The sequence below is a fragment of the Pseudorca crassidens genome, chromosome 7 (genome assembly GCF_039906515.1).
Source record: "Pseudorca crassidens isolate mPseCra1 chromosome 7, mPseCra1.hap1, whole genome shotgun sequence".
In the NCBI taxonomy this organism is placed as follows: Eukaryota; Metazoa; Chordata; class Mammalia; order Artiodactyla; family Delphinidae; genus Pseudorca; species Pseudorca crassidens.
Genome location: NC_090302.1, coordinates 47,050,170 through 47,069,336, shown reverse-complemented (window position 1 = coordinate 47,069,336; position 19,167 = coordinate 47,050,170). Strand labels below are relative to the sequence as shown.

General features: G+C 39.5%; 1 protein-coding gene across 5 annotated transcripts in view; it reads left to right on the top strand.

Annotated features, from left to right (window-relative positions):
* Window positions 1-19,167, top strand: part of TMC1 (transmembrane channel like 1) — a 387,623-nt gene that overhangs the window by 102,803 nt on the left and 265,653 nt on the right. The gene's annotated exons all lie outside the window — the stretch shown is intronic.

Below are 19,167 nucleotides of genomic sequence, written 5' to 3'. Positions count from 1 at the left end.
TCTCAGCTTCCTTTCCAGCCACAGAGTGATTTAAACTTGAGACTTCTGTCTCATAAGAAATCCAACTGCAGTACTAGCATGTAAATTAGCTGTGTGGCCTCCTGGCAGCCTCCACGCAGGCTTCCCTGGCTCTGTGCGGTGTTTTCGCCGAGCCAACAGGCGAATGTGTGTGTGCTGACCCTGTCTTCTCTCATTTCACAAGAGGCCTTGTTTGCTGGAGAGAGATGAAAATAAACTATGGGAAGTTGCAAACATGCTGATGGGAACTGAGGTAAAACGTGGAAAGGATGCTGGGTTTGGTGTGGTCAGAGGTGACTGTAACTACTGGCCAGGAAGGAAATTTGGAAGGGATTGTTTTACAGATTCTACTTAAAATTCTGTCTCATCTCAAGGGGGCTTTACAGTGGAACAGACCAGCATTTGCATTTCAGAGAAATAAAAAAAAAAAAAAGACAGAATTTTGGACCTGGAAGGGCTCGCAAGGATTCTTGTGTTAACCTCTGCCCATCACTCACTTCCATCCACCACTTCCCTACATGAGTTTGGATCTGGAGGAAACCATAGGCAGAGCTCCAGATGGAACATTTGGAGACCTGGAAACAGTTCTGGCTCTGAGGTCAGCTTATTGTGTGACTGTGGACAAAAACTTCTTGGAGTTCTTAGTTTTTCCTTTTGTATACTAAATGATATTGTCTGTTTTTTGCTTATGTCACTAGAATTTTGTGCTAGTTAATGACATATTGGTCTCTATTCTCCTCATTTTCTCAGTCAATACCTTGCACTAAGCCAAATGTTTAGAGAGGGTTACAGGTTAACTCTTTCAAACCTTCAGGGAATTGTTTTATGAATCACTAGTGTATTGAACTAAATAGAATCCTTGTATGGTCCGCTTAGAGAGTAGAGCACCAGAAATGCACTGAAAAGTCTGAATGGTACGCTAGAGAGCTGAAAGAGTTAATGGGCTTGCCTCTGGTAGAGCTGATTGGATGCCAAGACATGACATAAGACACAGGAGAAAGAGAAGGCTAAAATGTATTTACATGAGGGAAAATTTAGCAATCTGTTAGTAACAACTGGATTGTACTTCCCTTTCACTGTCTCTTTCCCTGCCCAATCTCTCTCTCTCTCTCTCACACACACACACACACACACACACGTGCCCACACACGTCTTGATATTATACTATTGACTAGAATGGAAAGTCAAACTGAGCTGAGTGGAAAGGTGCTTTGAGTTCTTGGTGAAAGAAATAAATACACCTCACCCTGGACTGTCCCTTTGTATTCTAAAAGTTCATTGGATGATGGGATTTTTTTTCCCTTCTTTTCTCTCCCTATTCACAGAAACCCAATTACTCACTGAGCTAAGGGTCATGGTTGATTTATTTCAAACCTAGGATCCAGTGAAGAAACAGGCATCTGTGAGTATTCTAAGAAACCTAGAATAACAGGTAGCAAAACTCCACTGATTGCCCATTAGCAGGAGAATAATGTCAAAATTCCTGAAATTGAAATTCAATGAACTTCTTGGTCTGTTTCCAACCTAAGTATGCTGCCAGTAGAAAGGAAGCTTCCTAGGAGCAAAGACTTTGTCCACATTGTTCATTTTAGCAGGGCACTTTGTGTCTGTTATTTTGAGAATGTCGTGAACCCAGAGTGGTCTGATGTCCTGGTGTATTTGAGAACTTATTGGTTAATATGACAGAACAGCTACAGGCTCTTTTTCCATGTTCTTTTGGGGTTTTTCCTGTGTCTTCATTCTGTGTGCTCACTCTTCTATAAGCCACACTCCCTTTAATTGGCTGAATGAAGGTTGCCACGTAAAATATTTTCTTGTTAAAAATTTTCAACATTGTTATAATTCTGATTAAAATGATGGTATTAAAGGCCTTTGGGTTAAAACACAAAAATAACAGTTTTGTTGTCGTTTTTGTTCATTGGTATATACCGACATGTAGCGTAGTACTTGACACATAATTAGCATTCAATAAATACTGAAAGAATGAGTAGATGAACCTTATTTTTCACTATTTTCCTTCCTTATTTTTTAGCCATAGCTAGTGGCCCAGCAGGTACAGTAAATGAGTGAAGTCAGTCATGAGTCCAGATTCATGCATTGGGTTTGTGGTAGGAACTGTGATGAGTTGGAGAACACATGTCCCAGTTACAGTGGGCAGCTCCTGCCTATTGTTGCCACACAGGAGTATTAAACTGGTTTTGCCAGACATTTTTATTTTCAAGAGAAGCTGAAAATCCTTATTTGTACATGAAATCTTCAGTTTTTAAAAGTATGCTGTGCAATATTTAAGAAACTATACTAACCCTAAATAAACAGGGACATATACCATGTTCATAGGTTAGAAGACTCAATATTGTAAAGGTGCAAATTTTCCACAAACTGACCTGTAGATTCAATAAAAGTCCATTTTTTTACTATATATGAGAATTAATGAGTCAATTATAAAATTTACCTAAAAATAACAAAGGATCAAGAATAGCCAAGGCAATCTTGAAAAGGAACAAAGTTGGAGAACTTATGCACTACCAGATATAAAGCGTTGTAATAGACAAATAGAACAGAGTCCCAAAACAAAAACGACATAGTTTGTTCACTTGATTCATGATGAGGGTGACATTGTAGTTCAGTGGGTAAAGAATAATTTAAAAGAAAAAGATGTTTCTGGGGGAATTAGATAGCCATATGGAAAAAAATAAATCTACTTTTTTTAAAAAACATCTTTATTGGAGTATAATTGCTTTACAATGGTGTGTTAGTTTCTGATTTATAACAAAGTGAATCAGCTATACATATACATAGATCCCCATATCTTCTCCCTCTTGCGTCTCCCTCCCACCCTCCCTATCCCACCCTTCTAGGTGGTCACAAAGCATCGACCTGATCTCCCTGTGCTATGCTGCTGCTTCCAACTAGCTATCTATTTTACATTTCGTAGTGTATATATGCCCATGCCACTCTCTCAGTTTGTCCCAGCTTACCCTTCCCTGTCGCTGTGTCCTCAAGTCCATTCTCTACATCTGTGTCTTTATTCCTGTCTTGCCCCTAGGTTCCTCATAACCTTTTTTTTCTTTTTTAGATTCCATATATATGTGTTAACATACGGTATTTATTTTTCTCTTTCTGACTTACTTCACTCTGTATGACAGACTCTAGGTCCATCCACCTCACTACAAATAACTCAATTTCGTTTCTTTCTATGGCTGAGTAATATTCCATTGTATATGTGTGCCACATCTTCTTTATCCATTCATCTGTCGATGGACACTTAGGTTGCTTTCATGTCCTGGCTATTGCATATAGATCTGCAATGAACATTGTGGTACATGACACTTTTTGAATTAGGTTTTCTCAGGGTATATGCCCAGTAGTGGGATTGCTGGGTCATATGGTAGTTCTATTTTTAGTTTCTTAAGGAACCTCCATACTGTTCTCCATAGTGGCTGTATCAATTTACATTCCCACCAACAGTGCAAGAGGGTTCCCATTCCACCACACCCTCTCCAGGATTTATTGTTTGTAGATTTTTGGATGATGGTCATTCTGACTGGTGTCAGGTGATATCTCATTGTACTTTTGATTTGCATTCTCTAATGATTAGTGATGTTGTTCATCCTTTCATGTGTTTGTTGGCAACCTGTATATCTTCTTTGGAGAAATGACTGTTTAGGTCTTCTGCCCATTTCTGGATTGGGTTGTTTGTTTTTTTGATATTGAGCTGCATGAGCTGCTTATAAATTTTGGAGATTAATCCTTTGTCAGTTGCTTCATTTGCAAATATTTTCTCGCATTCTGAGGGTTGTCTTTTGTCTTGTTTATGGTTTCCTTTGCTGTGCAAAAGCATTTAAGTTTCATTAAGTCCCATTTGTTTATTTTTGTTTTTATTTCCATTTCTCTAGGAGGTGGGTCAAAAAGGATCTTGCTGTGATTTATGTCATAGAGTGTTCTGCCTATATTTTCCTCTAAGAGTTTTATAGTGTCTGGCCTTACATTTAGGTCTTTAATCCATTTTGAGTTTATTTTTGTGTATAGTGTTAGGAAGTGTTCTAATTTCATTCTTTTACATGTAGCTGTCCAATTTCCCCAGCACCACTCATTGAAGAGGCTGTCTATTTTCCATTGTATATTCTTGCCTCCTTTATCAAAAATAAGGTGACCATATGTGCGTGGGTTTATCACTGGGCTTTCTATCCTGTTCCATTTATCGGTATTTCTGTTTTTGTACCAGTACCATACTGTCTTGATTACTGTAGCGTTGTAGTATAGTCTGAAGTCAGGGAGCCTGATTCCTCCAGCTCTGTTTTTCTTTTTTAAGATTGCTTTGGCTATTTGTGTTTCCATACAAATTGTGAAATTTTTTGTTCTAGTTCTGTGAAAAATGCCATTGGTAGTTTGATAGGGATTGCATTGAATCTATAGATTGCTTTGGGTAATATAGTCATTTTCACAATGTTGATTCTTCCAATCCAAGCACATGGTATATCTCTCCATCTGTTTGTATCATCTTTAATTTCTTTCATCAGTGTCTTATAGTTTTCTGCATACAGGTCTTTTGTCTCCTTAGGTAGGTTTATTCCTAGTTATTTTATTCTTTTTGTTGCAATGGTAAATGGGAGTGTTTCCTTAATTTCTCTTTCAGGTGTTTCATCATTAGTATATAGGAATGCAAGAGATTTCTGTGCATTAATTTTGTATCCTGCTACTTTACCAAATTCATTGATTAACTCTAGTAGTTTTCTGGTAGTGTCTTTAGGATTCTCTATGTATAGTATCATGTCATCTTCAAACAGTGACAGCTTTACTTCTTCTTTTCCAATTTGGATTTCTTTTTCTTCTCTGATTGCTGTGACTAAAACTTCCAAAACTATGTTGAATAATAGTGGTGAGAGTGGGCAACCTTGTCTTGTTCTTGATCTTGGTGGAATTGGTTTCAGTTTTTCACCATTGAGAACCATATTGGCTGTGGGTTTGTCATATATGACCTTTATTATGTTGAGGTAAGTTCCCTTCTGCCTACTTTCTGGAGGATTTTTATCAAAAAATGGGTGTTGAATTTTGTTGAAAGCTTTTTCTGCATCTATTGAGATGATCATATGGTTTTTCTCCTTCAATTTGTTAATATGGTGTATCACATTGATTGATTTGCATATATTGAAGAATCCTTGCATTCCTGGGAGAAACCCCACTTGATCATGGTGTATGATCCTTTTAATGTGTTGTTGGATTCTGTTTGCTAGTATTTTGTTGAGGATTTTTGCATCTATGTTCATCAGTGATATTGGCCTGTAGTTTTCATTTTTTGTGACATCTTTGTCAGGTTTTGGTATCAGTGTGATGGTGGACTCGTAGAATGAGTTTGGGAGTGTTCCTCCCTCTGATATATTTTGGAAGTGTTTGAGAAGGATAGGTGTTAGCTCTTCTCTAAATGTTTGATAGAATTCACCTGTGAAGCCATCTGGTCCTAGGCTTTTGTTTGTTGGAAGATCTTTAATCACAGTCTCAATTTCAGTGCTTGTGATTGGTCTCTTTATATTTTCTCTTTTTCTTCCTGGTTCAGTCTCAGAAGGTTCTGCTTTTCTAAGAATTTGCTCATTTCTTCCAGGTTGTCCATTGTAAGGCATATAGTTGGTTGCAGTAATTCTCAGGATTCTCTGTATTTCTGCAGTGTCAGTTGTTACTTCTCCTTTTTCATTTCTGATCCTGTTGATTTGAGTCTTCTCCCTTTTTTTCTTGATGAGTCTGGCTAATGGTTTATCAATTTTGTTTATCTTCTTAAAGAACCAGCTTTTAGTTTTATTAATCTTTTCTATCATTTCCTTCATTTCTTTTTCATTTATTTCTGATCTGATCTTCATGATTTCTTTCCTTCTGCTAATTTTGGGTTTTCTTTTGTTCTTGTTTCTTTAATTGCTTTAGGTGTAAGGTTAGGTTGTTTATTTGAGATGTTTCTTGTTTCTTGAGATAGGATTGTATTGCTATAAACTTCCCTCTTAGAACTGCTTTTGCTGCATCCCATAGGTTTTGGGTTGTCATGTTTTCATTGTCAATTTTTTCTAGATATTTTTTGATTTGCTCTTTGATTTCTTCAGTGATCTCTTGGTTACTTAGTAGTATACTGTTTAGCCTCCATGTGTTTGTGGTTTTTACAGTTTTTTTCCTGTAATTGATATCTAGTCTTATAGCATTGTGGTCGGAAAAGATACTTGATACGACTTCAATTTTCTTAAATTTACCGAGGCTTGCTTCATGACCCAACACATGATCTATCCTAGAGAATGTTCCATGAGCACTTGAGAGGAAAGTGTATTCTGTTGTTTTAGTATGGAATGTCCTATATATATCAATTAAATCCATCTTGTTTAATGTGTCATTTAAACCTTATGTTTCCTTGTTTATTTTCATTTTGGATGATCTGGACATTGGTGAAAGTGGGGTGTTACAGTCTCCTACTATGATTGTGTTACTGTCGATTTCCCCTTTTATGGCTGTTAGCATTTTCCTTATGTATTGAGGTGCTCCTATGTTGGGTGCATAAATTTTTACAATTCTTATATCTTTTTCTTGGATTGATCCCTTGGTCATTATGTAGTGTCCTTCTTTGCCTCTTGTGATAGTCTTTATTTTAAAGTCTATTTTGTCTGATATGAGAATTGCTACTCCAGCTTTGTTTTGATTTCCATTTGCATGGAATATCTTTTTCCATCCCCTCACTTTCAGTCTGTATCTGTCCCTAGGTCTGAAGTGGGTCTCTTGTTGACAGCATGTATACATGTCTTGTTTTTGTATCCATTCATCTAGTCTATGTCTTTTGGTTGGAGCATTTAATCAATTTACATTTAAGGTAATTATCGATATGTATGTTCCTATTACCATTTTCTTAATTGTTTTGGGTTTGTTATTGTAGGTCTTTTCCTTCTCTTGTGTTTCCTGCCTAGAGAAGTTCCTTTTGCATTTGTCGTAAAGCTGGTTTGGTGGTACTGAATTCTCTTAGCTTCTGCTTGTCTGTAAAGGTTTTATTTTCTCCGTCGAATCTGAATGAGATCCTTGCTGGGTAGAGTAATCTTGGTTGTTGGTTTTTCCGTTTCATCACTTTAAATATGTGCTGCCACTCCCTTTTAGCTAATAGAGTTTCTGCTGAAGGATCAGCTGTTAACCTTATGGGGATTCCCTTGTGTGTTATTTGTTGCTTTTCCCTTGCTGCTTTTAATATTTTTTCTTTGTATTTAATTTTTGATAGTTTAATATGTGTCTTGGCGTGTTTTTCCTTGGATTTATCCTGTGTGGGACTCTCTGCATTTCCTGGACTTGATTAGCTATTTCCTTTCCCATATTAGGGAAGTTTTCAACTATAATCTCTTCAAATATTTTCTCAGTCCCTTTCTTTTTCTCTTCTTCTTCGGGGACCCCTGTAATTTGAATATTGGTGTGTTTGGTGTTGTTCTAGAGGCCTCTGAGACTATCCTCAATTCTTTTCATTCTTTTTTCGTTATTCTGCTCTGCAGTAGTTATTTCCACTGTTTTATTTTTCAGGTCACCTATCCGTTCTTCTGCCTCAGTTATTCTGCTATTTATTCCTTCTAGAGAATTTTTAATTTCATTTATTGTGTTGTTCATCATTGTTTGTTTGCTCTTTAGTTCTTCTAGGTCGTTGTTAAACGTTTCTTGTATTTTCTCCATTCTATTTCCAAGATTTTGGATATCTTTAGTTCTTCTAGGTCCTTGTTAAACGTTTCTTGTATTTTCTCCATTCTATTTCCAAGATTTTGGATATCTTTACTATCATTACTCTGAATTATTTTTCAGGTAGACTGCCTATTTCCTCTTCAGTTGTTTGGTCTGGTGGTTTTTTACCTTGCTCATTCATCTGCTGTGTGTTTCTCTGTCTTCTCATTTTGCTTAACTTACTGTGTTTGGGGTCTCCTTTTCACAGGCTGCAGGTTCGTGGTTCCTATTGTTTTTGGTGTCTGCCCCCAGTGGCTAAGGTTGGTTCAGTGGGTTTTGTAGGCTTCCTCATGGAGGGGACTGGTCCCGGTTTTCTGGTGGATGAGGCTGGATCTTGTCTTTCTGTTGGGCAGGCGTGTGTCCGGTGGTGTGTTTTGGGGTGTCTGTGACCTTATTATGATTTTAGGCAGCATGTCTGCTAATGGGTGGGGTTGTGTTCCTGTCTTGCTAGTTGTTCGGCATGGGGTATCCAGGACTGTAGCTTGCTGTTCGTTGAGTGGAGCTGGTTCTTAGTGTTGAGATGGAGCTCTCTAGGAGAGTTTTCACGATTTAATATTACGTGGAGCTGGGAGGTTGCTGGGATGTCCTGTACTCGGCTGTCCCAACTCAGAGGCACAGGGCTGACATCTGGCCAGAGCACCAAGACCGTGTCAGCTACATGGCTCAGAAGAAAAGGGAGGAAAAAAAGAAAGAAAGAAAGAAAGAAAAAATAAAATAAAACAATTAAAATAAAATAATTAAAAATATAAAAAAGAAAGAAAGAAGAGAGCAACCAAACCAGAAAACAAATCCACCAATAATAACAAGCGCTGAAAACTATACTGAGAAAAAAACAAACAAACAAAAACGGACAGAGAGAACCCTAGGATAAATTGTAAAAGCAAAGATATACAGACAAAATCACACAAAGAGACATATACATACACACTCAAAAAGGAGAGAAAGGAAAAAAATATATATATTGTTGTTCCCAAAGTCCACTGCTTCTATTTTGGGATGATTCGTTGTCTATTCAGGTATTCCAGAGATGCAGGGTACATCAAGTTGATTGTGGAGATTTAATCTGCTGCTCCTTGAGGCTGCTGGGAGAGATTTCCCTTTCTCTTCTTTGTTTGCACAGCTCCTGGGGTTCAACTTTGGATTTGGCCCTGCCTCTGCCTGTAGGTCGCTTGAGGGCGTCTTTTTTTCGCTCAGACAGGACGGGGTTAAAGGAGCAGCTGATTAGGGGGCTTTGGCTCACTCAGGCCAGTGGGGAGGGAGGGGTATGGGGTGCAGGGCGAGCCTGAGGCGGCAGAGGCTGGCGTGACGTTGCACCAGCCTGAGGAGCACTGTGTGTTCTCCGGGGAAGTTGTCCCTGGATGCTGGCCGTGGGGGGCTGCACAGGCTCCAGGGAGGGGAGGTGTGGAGAGTGACCTCTGCTTGCACACAGGCTTCTTGGCTGCAGCAGCAGCCTTAGCGTCTGATCCCTATCTCTGGTGTCCGTGCTGATGCTGATAGCCGTGGCTCGCACCCATCTCTGGAGCTCCTTTAGGCAGTGCTCTGAATCCCCTCTCCTCGTGCACCCCCGAAACAATGGTCTCTTGCCTCTTAGGCAGGTCCAGACTTTTCCCCAGACTCCCTCCCGGGTAGCCGTGGTGAACTCACCCCCTGTAGGCTGTGTTCACGCCACCAACCCCAGTCCTCTCCCGGCGCTCCGACCGAAGCCCGAGCCTCAGCTCCCAGCCCCGCCCGCCCCGGCGGGTGAGCAGACAAACCTCTCGGGCTGGTGAGTGCTGGTCGGCACCGATCCTCTGTGCGTGAATCTCTCCGCTTTGCCCTCCGCACCCCTGTTGCTGTGCTCTCCTCCGCGGCTTCGAAGCTCCCCCCTCCGCCACCCACAGCCTCCGCCCGTGAAGGGGCTTCCTAGTGTGTGGAAACCCTTTCTCCTTCACAACTCCCTCCCAGTGGTGCAGGTCCAGTCCCTATTCCTTTATCTCTGTTTTTCCTTTTTTCTTTTGCCCTACCCAGGTACGTGGGGAGTTTCTTGCCTTTTGGGAGGTCTGAGGTCTTCCGCCAGCGTTCAGTTGGTATTCTGTAGGAGTTGTTCCACATGTAGATGTATTTCTGATGTATTTGTGGGGAGGAAGGTGATCTCCATGTCTCACTCCTCCGCCATCTTGAAGGTCTCCCCCCAAAAAATAAATCTTGATCTCTACCTTACACAATATATAAAAATCACTTCCAAATGGATTGTGTATGTAATATGAAAAGTAAAACAATAATAAGGAAGAGAACATAGAAGAATATCTTCATGATCTTGGGGAAGCAAAGATTTCTTTAAAAGGATGCAACAACACTAGCCATAAGTTAGAAGTAAAAACTTCTGGGGCTTCCCTCGAGGTCCAGTGGTTAAGACTTTAACTTTCAATCCAGGGGGTGAAGGTTTGATCCCTGGTCAGAGAGGTATTCATTTATAATACCCCCAACACAACTGTCCATCTACAATAGAGTATATAAATTAATGTAGTGTATTTATAAATGAAATACTGTACATCAGTGAGCAGGAGTGTATGATTGATGCATGAAACAACATGGGTGAATCTCACTAACACACAAAAATTTAGAGACAAAATTATACACACTGTATGATGCTATTTATGTAAGGTTCAAAAACAGACAAAACCAATCCGTGGTGATAGAAGTCAGGATAGTAATTACTTTTGGGGGATAGTGTCTGGAAAAGGGGCATGAGAGAGGTTTATAGGGTGCTAGTAGGTGTTCTGTTTCTTGATATATGAGGAGTTACATGAATGTGTTCAAAATTTGTGAAAATTCATTGAGCTGCACATATATAATTTGTGCATTTTTTGGAAAGTATGTTATATTAAAAAATAGATTACTTAAAAAAATATTATGCAAGCCAAACAAACATAATTGTAAGTCTGGTAGAGTTCATGGGCCTACAGTTTGTGCCATTTATCCTGGGTCAAATTTCTGATTGAGCCAAACTGGTATATTCACTGTTCATACTCCTGCGTTATTTCCTTCCTTGGGCTTCTGCCTATATCCTCTACCTGTCTGGAATTATCTCCCCACACCTTTTTACCATTCAGTCTTTCAACCCACTGTGGGCTCCACTTCTTTAGTGATTTTATTGCTCACCTGAATCACAAATCGGCTCATATTTTAATTACACTTTCTATGTATAGGTTTTGTCTCTTTAACATTGTTCCATGGCTCCCAAATGCCAGTCTTTATAGATCCATACAAAATGACAAAAATAAGGGCAATGTAGCTTTTGTCCTAAAGCTAAATACATTGTATCTAACAGATCTTTATTTTGTAGTTAGTTGACTTATTTACTCTCTTAGTATTAAGGTAAAGCTCTTTCATGGAACAATGAAATTAACTGATATGAGAAAGTATGGTGGTTAAGGGTTCTGGGAGCTAGACTGGTTGTATTCGAATCCCAATGAGGCTGAGATCATTGACTTTTGCAGACTTCAGTTTCCTGAAAAACGGGAATGATAACAGTATATACACACACACACATAATGCTACATATAGTTATATATAGCAATAATAAAATATATAAAATTAATGTTTTATATATTTATAAAATGTCAGAACAGTTGCTATAAATTCTAAATGAAATAAATAAAGCCCTCATATCCATGTCTGGCACATAGTGTGCACTCTGTAAATGTTAGTCATTTTTATTGTTTAGCTGGGCAGAAGAAAAAGTTGATGTCTCTATCGTGTCTGTCCCTTCCATTTTTTATTCTCCAAGTTATTGGTCTATGAAATTCAAAAGATTCAGACCCACTCAACTAGATTGTATGATCTCTGAGAGCATGGCCCATGCCTTATATTTCTTTTAAGTATATAATATTATATGAGGAGCTGCTCAAATGGATTGATGAAGTACGTGTTTCTCTTTATAGTACCAATTTCTTCTAAGCCTGTTGGTATGCCTCTATGGTGAAATGCGATAAGATATATTTCTGTGTAGATATTTGCTTTAATACCATTTAATAATGTTAATTAAATATGAACCTTTTCAAAATTTAAAACTTCTATTGTAAATTCCATTTTCTTTTCAAGATAGTTTTTTCAACTAATAATAAAGAATAATCCTCTAAGGGCTTCCCTGGTGGCGCAGTGGTTGAGAGTCCGCCTGCCAATGCAGGGGACACAGGTTCATGCCCCGGTCCAGGAAGATCCCACATGCTGCGGAGCGGCTGGGCCTGTGAGCCATGGCCGCTGAGCCTGTGCGTCGCGTCCACAGCTTGTGCTCCGCAACAGGAGAGGCCACAACAGTGAGAGGCCCGCGGACCGCAAAAAAAAAAAAAAAAAAAAAGAATAATCCTCTAAGAATAATAGCAAAAAGGCAATCGGGAAAAATCCCCCCTGAGGTTCAGACAATCTGCTGTCTTTTGGCATAATTAACTTTGGGATAAGAAGATCTTTGGAAAATGCACAGTGAAGGACAGACACCAAACACTGAGCGAATACTGTGGTTGAGTTTAATTAGCAGTGATCTTTATGACACTAAAGATTTTAAAACATAGCTGTCCATGACAATTGGTTGGGGCGAAGGAGGCAGCAGTAACTCTCTAAAAGATAAGCATTACAGCTTTAGGACGACATAGCAGAAACTACGAAAGGTGTTTCATCAATCTTGAAACTGTTCTAGAAAAAATTTGGAGATGTAGGAGTGGGAAGGAGGGACCTGAGGGAAGGAATCGGGGTTGTAAGTCTAGAAGAGTATCTTTGGAGAGAAGGAGGACATTTTCTTTCCCTTTTCCACCCTTATAATTCTCAATTAAAAAAAAAGAAAGTGCCTGCTTTGTATACACAACTTATACCTAAGACTCCTTGGAGGTATATTTTTTTCAAGGCTAAAGTAAAGGAGTAAACTTAATTTCTTTGACAGATTTCAATTTAAACCATGTGTTAATCACAGGATGACTTAATGGGCAGAGTTGAATTTTTAAAGGAATATTCTAAATGGCAGAATCTTGAGTATAATCCTTATTTGAATCACAGAGCTTTTCTTTTTAATTTCCTTTATAAGAAATTTAAATTTCCTGAGTAGGATGGTGGGGAAGATGAGGACACTATTTTGGAAGTTTTATTAGGGTAGCATAGAGGCACAGGTGCATAGCATAATTATTCTATCTACACTCAATTTCATTGCCAAGTGGGGCCAGTTGGTGCTTCTAAGGATTCCACTTGACTGACAGATCACAGAAACTTGAGCACTGAGGCATGAGGCATGATACGACTGCTCATGTTTCCAAAATTTGAAGAAAGCCTAAATTTCAAGGGATGAGGGCAACTCAATCAACATTACTTGGAGAGGTTCACAATCCCCTAATACAATTTTTGTCAAGGCTCTTCAGTTGAGCTCCAAATTCAGATCTGTGCCATGACCTATAGCCATTATTATTCTGTCAATAGGCTTTAACCACATTTTGTCTTAAGAATAAGGACATAAAATAGCCAATTTTGGCAATTTTGGCAATAGTTCATTGTTAAAAGCTGCTTTTCAAGAAGAGGAAAAAACACTGCTGTTTCTCAGAATTATTCCTGTTTATATGGTACATACATATGGTGAATGACATGTGCATTTTGATCAAATGCATCGTTGTTTATGTTCCCTACTTTCCCTTTATTCTTTCTTAGTGGGGGGATAATCATCTGACCCTAGGTACAGATCTAGGCTACTCCCACGTCTTTTCCGTTTGTAAGGTAAACAACTGTCCTATGGTCATTTTAAGTCATAAACACAACTTTAATTCAGTCTCGAAAATGTCCAGGGCCATGTAAAGTTAAAACTGCAAATATAACATCAAATCTCTCTTTCCTGAAATCTGAAATCTCTTCTGTTTCGGCCTGAAGCCTACAGTAGGAGAGGAAGCAAGTTTGTCTCCTCTTCCTCTATCATGTTCCCTGCTTGCCTCCTTCCTAGAGTCAAATGTAGCATGGGAGAGGGGAGAGATAAAAGGATAAGACTGTTGACTCTTGGCTAGCTGGCTTTGGCTCTTTGACTTGGCAGATGGTTAATGCCAGCCTCTCTTGGAAATCCTGGAAGGCAGGGACTTGGAACGAAAATGGACTCTTGCTCCTGTGTTGCAGTCTCATGGACTCTTCCCTTGCTGGGTTTCTCTCGCCTGTAGATCATTTTACCTTCATGGATGCATCTGTAACCCAGGTGTTAACAAGCAACTCCTTGCTCAGTCCTCAGATATCATTGGGTGTGCATCCAGCTTCTACTAAGGTCACCTCATACATCTATGTGGCCCAACTCTGTAGGACCCAAGAATAACAGAGGTCACTCTGTCTTGAATAACTCACTTTGGTCAACAGGAAACATCCCATATCTCTTGCTTAGGGAAGCTCAGAGTGGGTAATGCAGTGCCAACGTGGCAGCTCCCTCTTCGATCCCCCACCAAAACAATTAAGTTAGTTAAGCCCTCTCTTACTATCTATATTTCCCCAGGACCATCCACACTCTGCCTTAGATGCCTCTAGCAGGAGTCAGGCAAGAGTCTTCTGTTACTCCTAACTATAGGAAATGTACTTTGAACCATGCTCAGATTCTTCTTTGTGTCATCCATCTACTTGCATAGTCTGATTGGCATGCAGCTAGTTCTTTGGGGCCATTTCTTTGTAAAATTCTGTTTGGAGTGCGGTGTGTCTCATGCTTACCTTTTTGACTGCAATCTATTATACTGCAGTCCTAAGAAACAAAGGCAGGAAGACTCCAATTCAATCATCTTGCTGCCTGTGTTTCATGGCTTGCAACTATTATTTATTATTTATTATTTCAGCTGTTTCTCACTGTAGCAAGAAATAAGCCCCCAAGAAACAGACATGTCAACCCCTTTTTCCTGGTGAAAAACAGAGTTTGGAAAGGTTAAATGACAGGCTCAAGTTCATATAGCTTTCACTGAAACTATCTATTTATTTGAATCCTCCCTGGGCTGAACTCTTTAAAGGATCTTGTATTCATGTTTGTATCCTCAGTACTTAGTGCATAGTAAGCAATAAATAAGCATTTATTTGTTTTTTTTTTGGCTGCTCCACGAGGTGTGTGGGATTTTAGTTGCCCAACCGGGGATCAAACCCCCACCCCCTGCAGTGGAAATGCAGAGTCTTAACCACTGGACCGCCAGGGAAGTCCCAATAAGCATTATTTATGGAATCAATACATCTGGGACTTCTAATGCCTAGTGAAGGGGTTCAGAACATGCCACCCCAAAATACGCCACTTTGGCATTTATTTTGAGCTGAAGGCACTTGAGAAACAGCACATGCAGGAAGGGCTCTCTGACCTTTTTGTACCTAAAAGCAGGTCATAAAATGTCCTATGAAAAAGGTGCCCTCCTTGTACTGAGAAGAACATTCTTATCACCAGAGACTGGGATTCAACAGTGAAATGGTTCTGTACAAACAAATCTACTAAAATAACCCTTATCTCCCATTAGGTTCCCCATATATTTCCTAGTCACCGTTCCACAATTTACTGTTTGTGGCCTAAGACCATTTGTCTTGTCACATCCCCACAATTTATTGTTCTTTGTTTAAAAAGATACATAAGCTTTCAGGCTTATGGCTTCTTTGAGTCTTCATTTTCCTTTTGATGACTTCGATGTGCACATAAAAATACTAAACTAAATTTGCATGTTTTTCTCTTGTTAATCTGTCTTATGTCAGTTTAATTCTTAGGCCAGTTACAGAACCTAGGATAGTAGAGGGAAGTTTTTCCTCCTTTGCACTAGTCAAGTTCTTTTTCCACTGTACATCAACTTGCCCCCATGCAGGGTGTCTGTTGTGACCTCCATGTCAGCACAACTGGTTATCCCCTAACAATCCAGGACTATTTCAGTTTAAGGCCAACCAAGGATCCAAAGGTTTGGATTTGAGTAAACTAAGGATGTTCAGAGCTCTTTGAGAGTTATTCTGGTCCATTCTACACTTAGCTTGTAACAAGCAACATTTACTGAGGTACTGTATGGATTATGAGAGAACCAACTATAAATAGGCAAGATTCCATGTCTTGCAGCTCACCTTGGAGCAGACTGGAAACTCAGGAAAACTCTGGAAATTATAGAATCTTTTGTAAACGCATGACAGTTTTGCCTGGAGCTTTTAGAAGGTACATTAATCCCAGAGTGGTAAACCCTCATGCCTATAGGGTTGGGCAAGTAGCACACATGAATAAAGTGGATCAGGTGGAACACAATAGGGAGAGGTGAGGAGTGTGGTAAACCAGAGAACACCTGCCCTATCTAAAGGTAGCAAGAACTACCCAACTCTGGCTGAAGTGAGCATAGCAACTCAGAGATTTCTAATTTTTCCGAAATGCTAGAAATCTGTATTTATTTTAAATGTAAATTTTCTCCATTTGAAAACACAGTGCTGGCCAGACAACATATCAGCGCGTTAGCAGGATTAGCCTCTGCCCTAGATGGATTCTGGAGCCATTTCTTTCTCCTCATTCCACCCCTACCTTCTCTTTTCTTGGGACATGGCTTGGGACTGAAATGGACTGGAGATTAGGAGCTGAGGTAAGGACTGCTGCTCGGCCTTATTCCCTTCCATGGGTCTTTATCAAAAGGAGAGCTGTGCCCCATTTCATTACTCTCAGAGAATAGGGGAACTTATGTTTAGAATTACTTTCAGCTTTTGTTCAAGGATGAAGTCCTTCCTTTAAGCAGGACTGCAAGGGACTTCCCACGACAGTCTTAACATCTATCTTTTTTTTTTTTTAATATTTATTTATTTAAGCTGAGCCAGCTTTTAGTTGCAGCATGCGGGATCTTTAGTTGCGGCATGTGAACTCTTAGTTGCATGTTCCCCGACCAGGGATCAAACCTGGGCCCTCTGCACTGGGAGTGCAGAGTGTTAGCCACTGGACCACCAGGGAAGTCCCTTAACATCTGTCTTATATACATATCCATTCATTATTATTGTTCACACAAATTTGAAAAGTATTCATTTTCTGAGTAATTGCTAGCTGGTTGTCCTGTTAATGGCCATTAAATGATGGCTTGTTACAAGCCATGATGATAAGCAGTTTATAACACAGGTATTTCTTTAAGAGTCATTCTCCCTCTGCTTTAGATTCCTATTTCCACACTCATCTTGTGGACATCAGGGGCTCTGGATGTGTATTTATCTGCTTCAGGTTGCGTGATTCTCCCACTCACCCAGTTGCTTGTTTTAGAGCTGTCTTGGTTCTGAATGCAAATATTCAGTACCTTTAAGTATTATAACCTATGCTTAATCATTTAGCCTGCTTTGTGGAAGGTTTAGGTACTCTGGAGCACTGAGCGATAAATTGTTTCTTTGTTTTTTAATTATTTAGGTTACAGCTTTGAGACTCCAGGAACTTTTGATGTCAGATATTAACAATAAACAAATTGTAAGCCTGGCTTTTTTGTGGCATTGTGGTTATTACATGCTTAAATTAATTTGATAAATGTATCAGTGTATACCACTTATGTGGCATGAATACACGCATGCATATACATATTTTTATCATAAATAAAAGACATGGCACTTTAAAAGATCAACATTAACTGGCTAATGTATTCCATAGATTGTAAAGAAATGAAGCTTTCATTAAATGCTTGCATTTACGATTCAGTTGGTGTGGAGAGATTTTCATTTCTGACCTAGATACTTCAAGTGGCTTGCTTCTGGGAAAAATAATAGGTAGTTAGACAACAACAACAGAAACCCATGTCCTAATTGGGTTTTCAGAATCCCTAAAATGTTTATTTTCATATCCATTGTTTTGAAATTGTGTCACTAGGTTAAGAAAATAGTTTTCTAGGGTAAATCAGAATTTAATTGCTAGTTTGCAAGTGTCTGGTGTACATGTATTGCATTTCACTTCAACCAAAATATTTTAGGTTCTATTGCAATCCTAATAAATTGGGGACCCCAAGGTTTCAGTCTCTGAAGAGTGTGGCATTTCAGAAAAACTGTTCGTAGGCAGTCTTGTCTCTTCCTCCACATTAAAAAGGAAATCTGTTCTTGTATCTCTCAAAGGATATTAAAGGGATCCAAATCAGAATCATCATATCCTTTTTTACCTTCTCCCCATTCTTTACATTTTCTTATTCACAACTAACTACCCCTTCCCCATTGCCATGCACTCCCTACCTAAACTCTCTCCCCAGTCTATATGATTTTTTATTTTATTTTTTTGCGGTACGTGGGCCTCTCACTGCTGTGGCCTCTCCCGTTGCGGAGCACGGGCTCCGGACGCACAGGCTCAGCGGCCATGGCTCACGGGCCCAGCCGCTTCGCGGCATGTAGGATCTTCCCGGACCGGGGCACGAACCCGTGTCCCCTGCATCAGCAGGCGGACTCTCAACCACTGCGCCACCAGGGAAGCAGTCTATATGATTTTTACTCTCTATCTTCCCTCCTCCCTCTCTCACAGCTCTTTATTTGTGAGTCACCTTCACCTCTTTCTCTGATTTGTTCCCTCCTCCTTTTATGTCAGTCTGAGAGATGGAAGGGAATAGGGAAGGGCCTTGGGGAGATTATGTAACTATTTTCCCTTTAATGATTTTTATCTTAACGGCATATGGCATTAAAGAGTTTTAAATCTGGCTTGCTTCAATAATATGGATTAAAATACAAAGACATTGGTATATTTGGTTCATAACTGAATGCTTTGGAGAGGATGAGATTGGGCTTCTTATCACTAAAATGGTGTTATTCTCTGAAGTGGTGTCAGTACTATCATACTACTCCATTCTGTGCCTATTAGGGCAATAAGGCTATCTAGGCTTTGTGTCTCCAAATTTTTCAACCTTTATCAATGGCAACAGAAGAATTTATCAGTGGTAATTAGAGTACTGCTCAGCCTTCAAACCGCTCCACAGTCTGGCACTGGTTCTGGTTTCCTGCCTTGTCCTAGCCCTGTTCCCCATGCCGAATACATTATTTATATCTCTATTAATAGAGCAAATTGCCTTGAATTATGGATATTCATGTACACACAGTCTGCCTTAATGGATGATAAGCTCTATAGCGTCTTACACATAACACAGGCTGAATAAATGACTGTTGGGCCTACTGGAACTATTTATAGACTCTCAAACTTCAGGATAAATCCATGATGTGACCTTGTTTGTTCAGTGACTAGCAGGGTAGCTGCACATGGCACGTATTTTTGAATGAGAGATAGAGCAGCAGTAAAGCTAGCATCATCAGAATTTGGAGAGTTTTCTCTCTACTAAACTCAGCAAATATTTCCTGAACGAAGATTATGTAAAAGACACTGAATGAGGTACCATGGGAAACACAAACTTAAGAATGTCTCAGTGTTCATCTCTGGGTATCTTACTGTCTTTGTGCATACAGTTTCATTTATATGGAATATAAGATGAAACAGAGAAAGCTCATTATTTCCTGGCCTGTTAA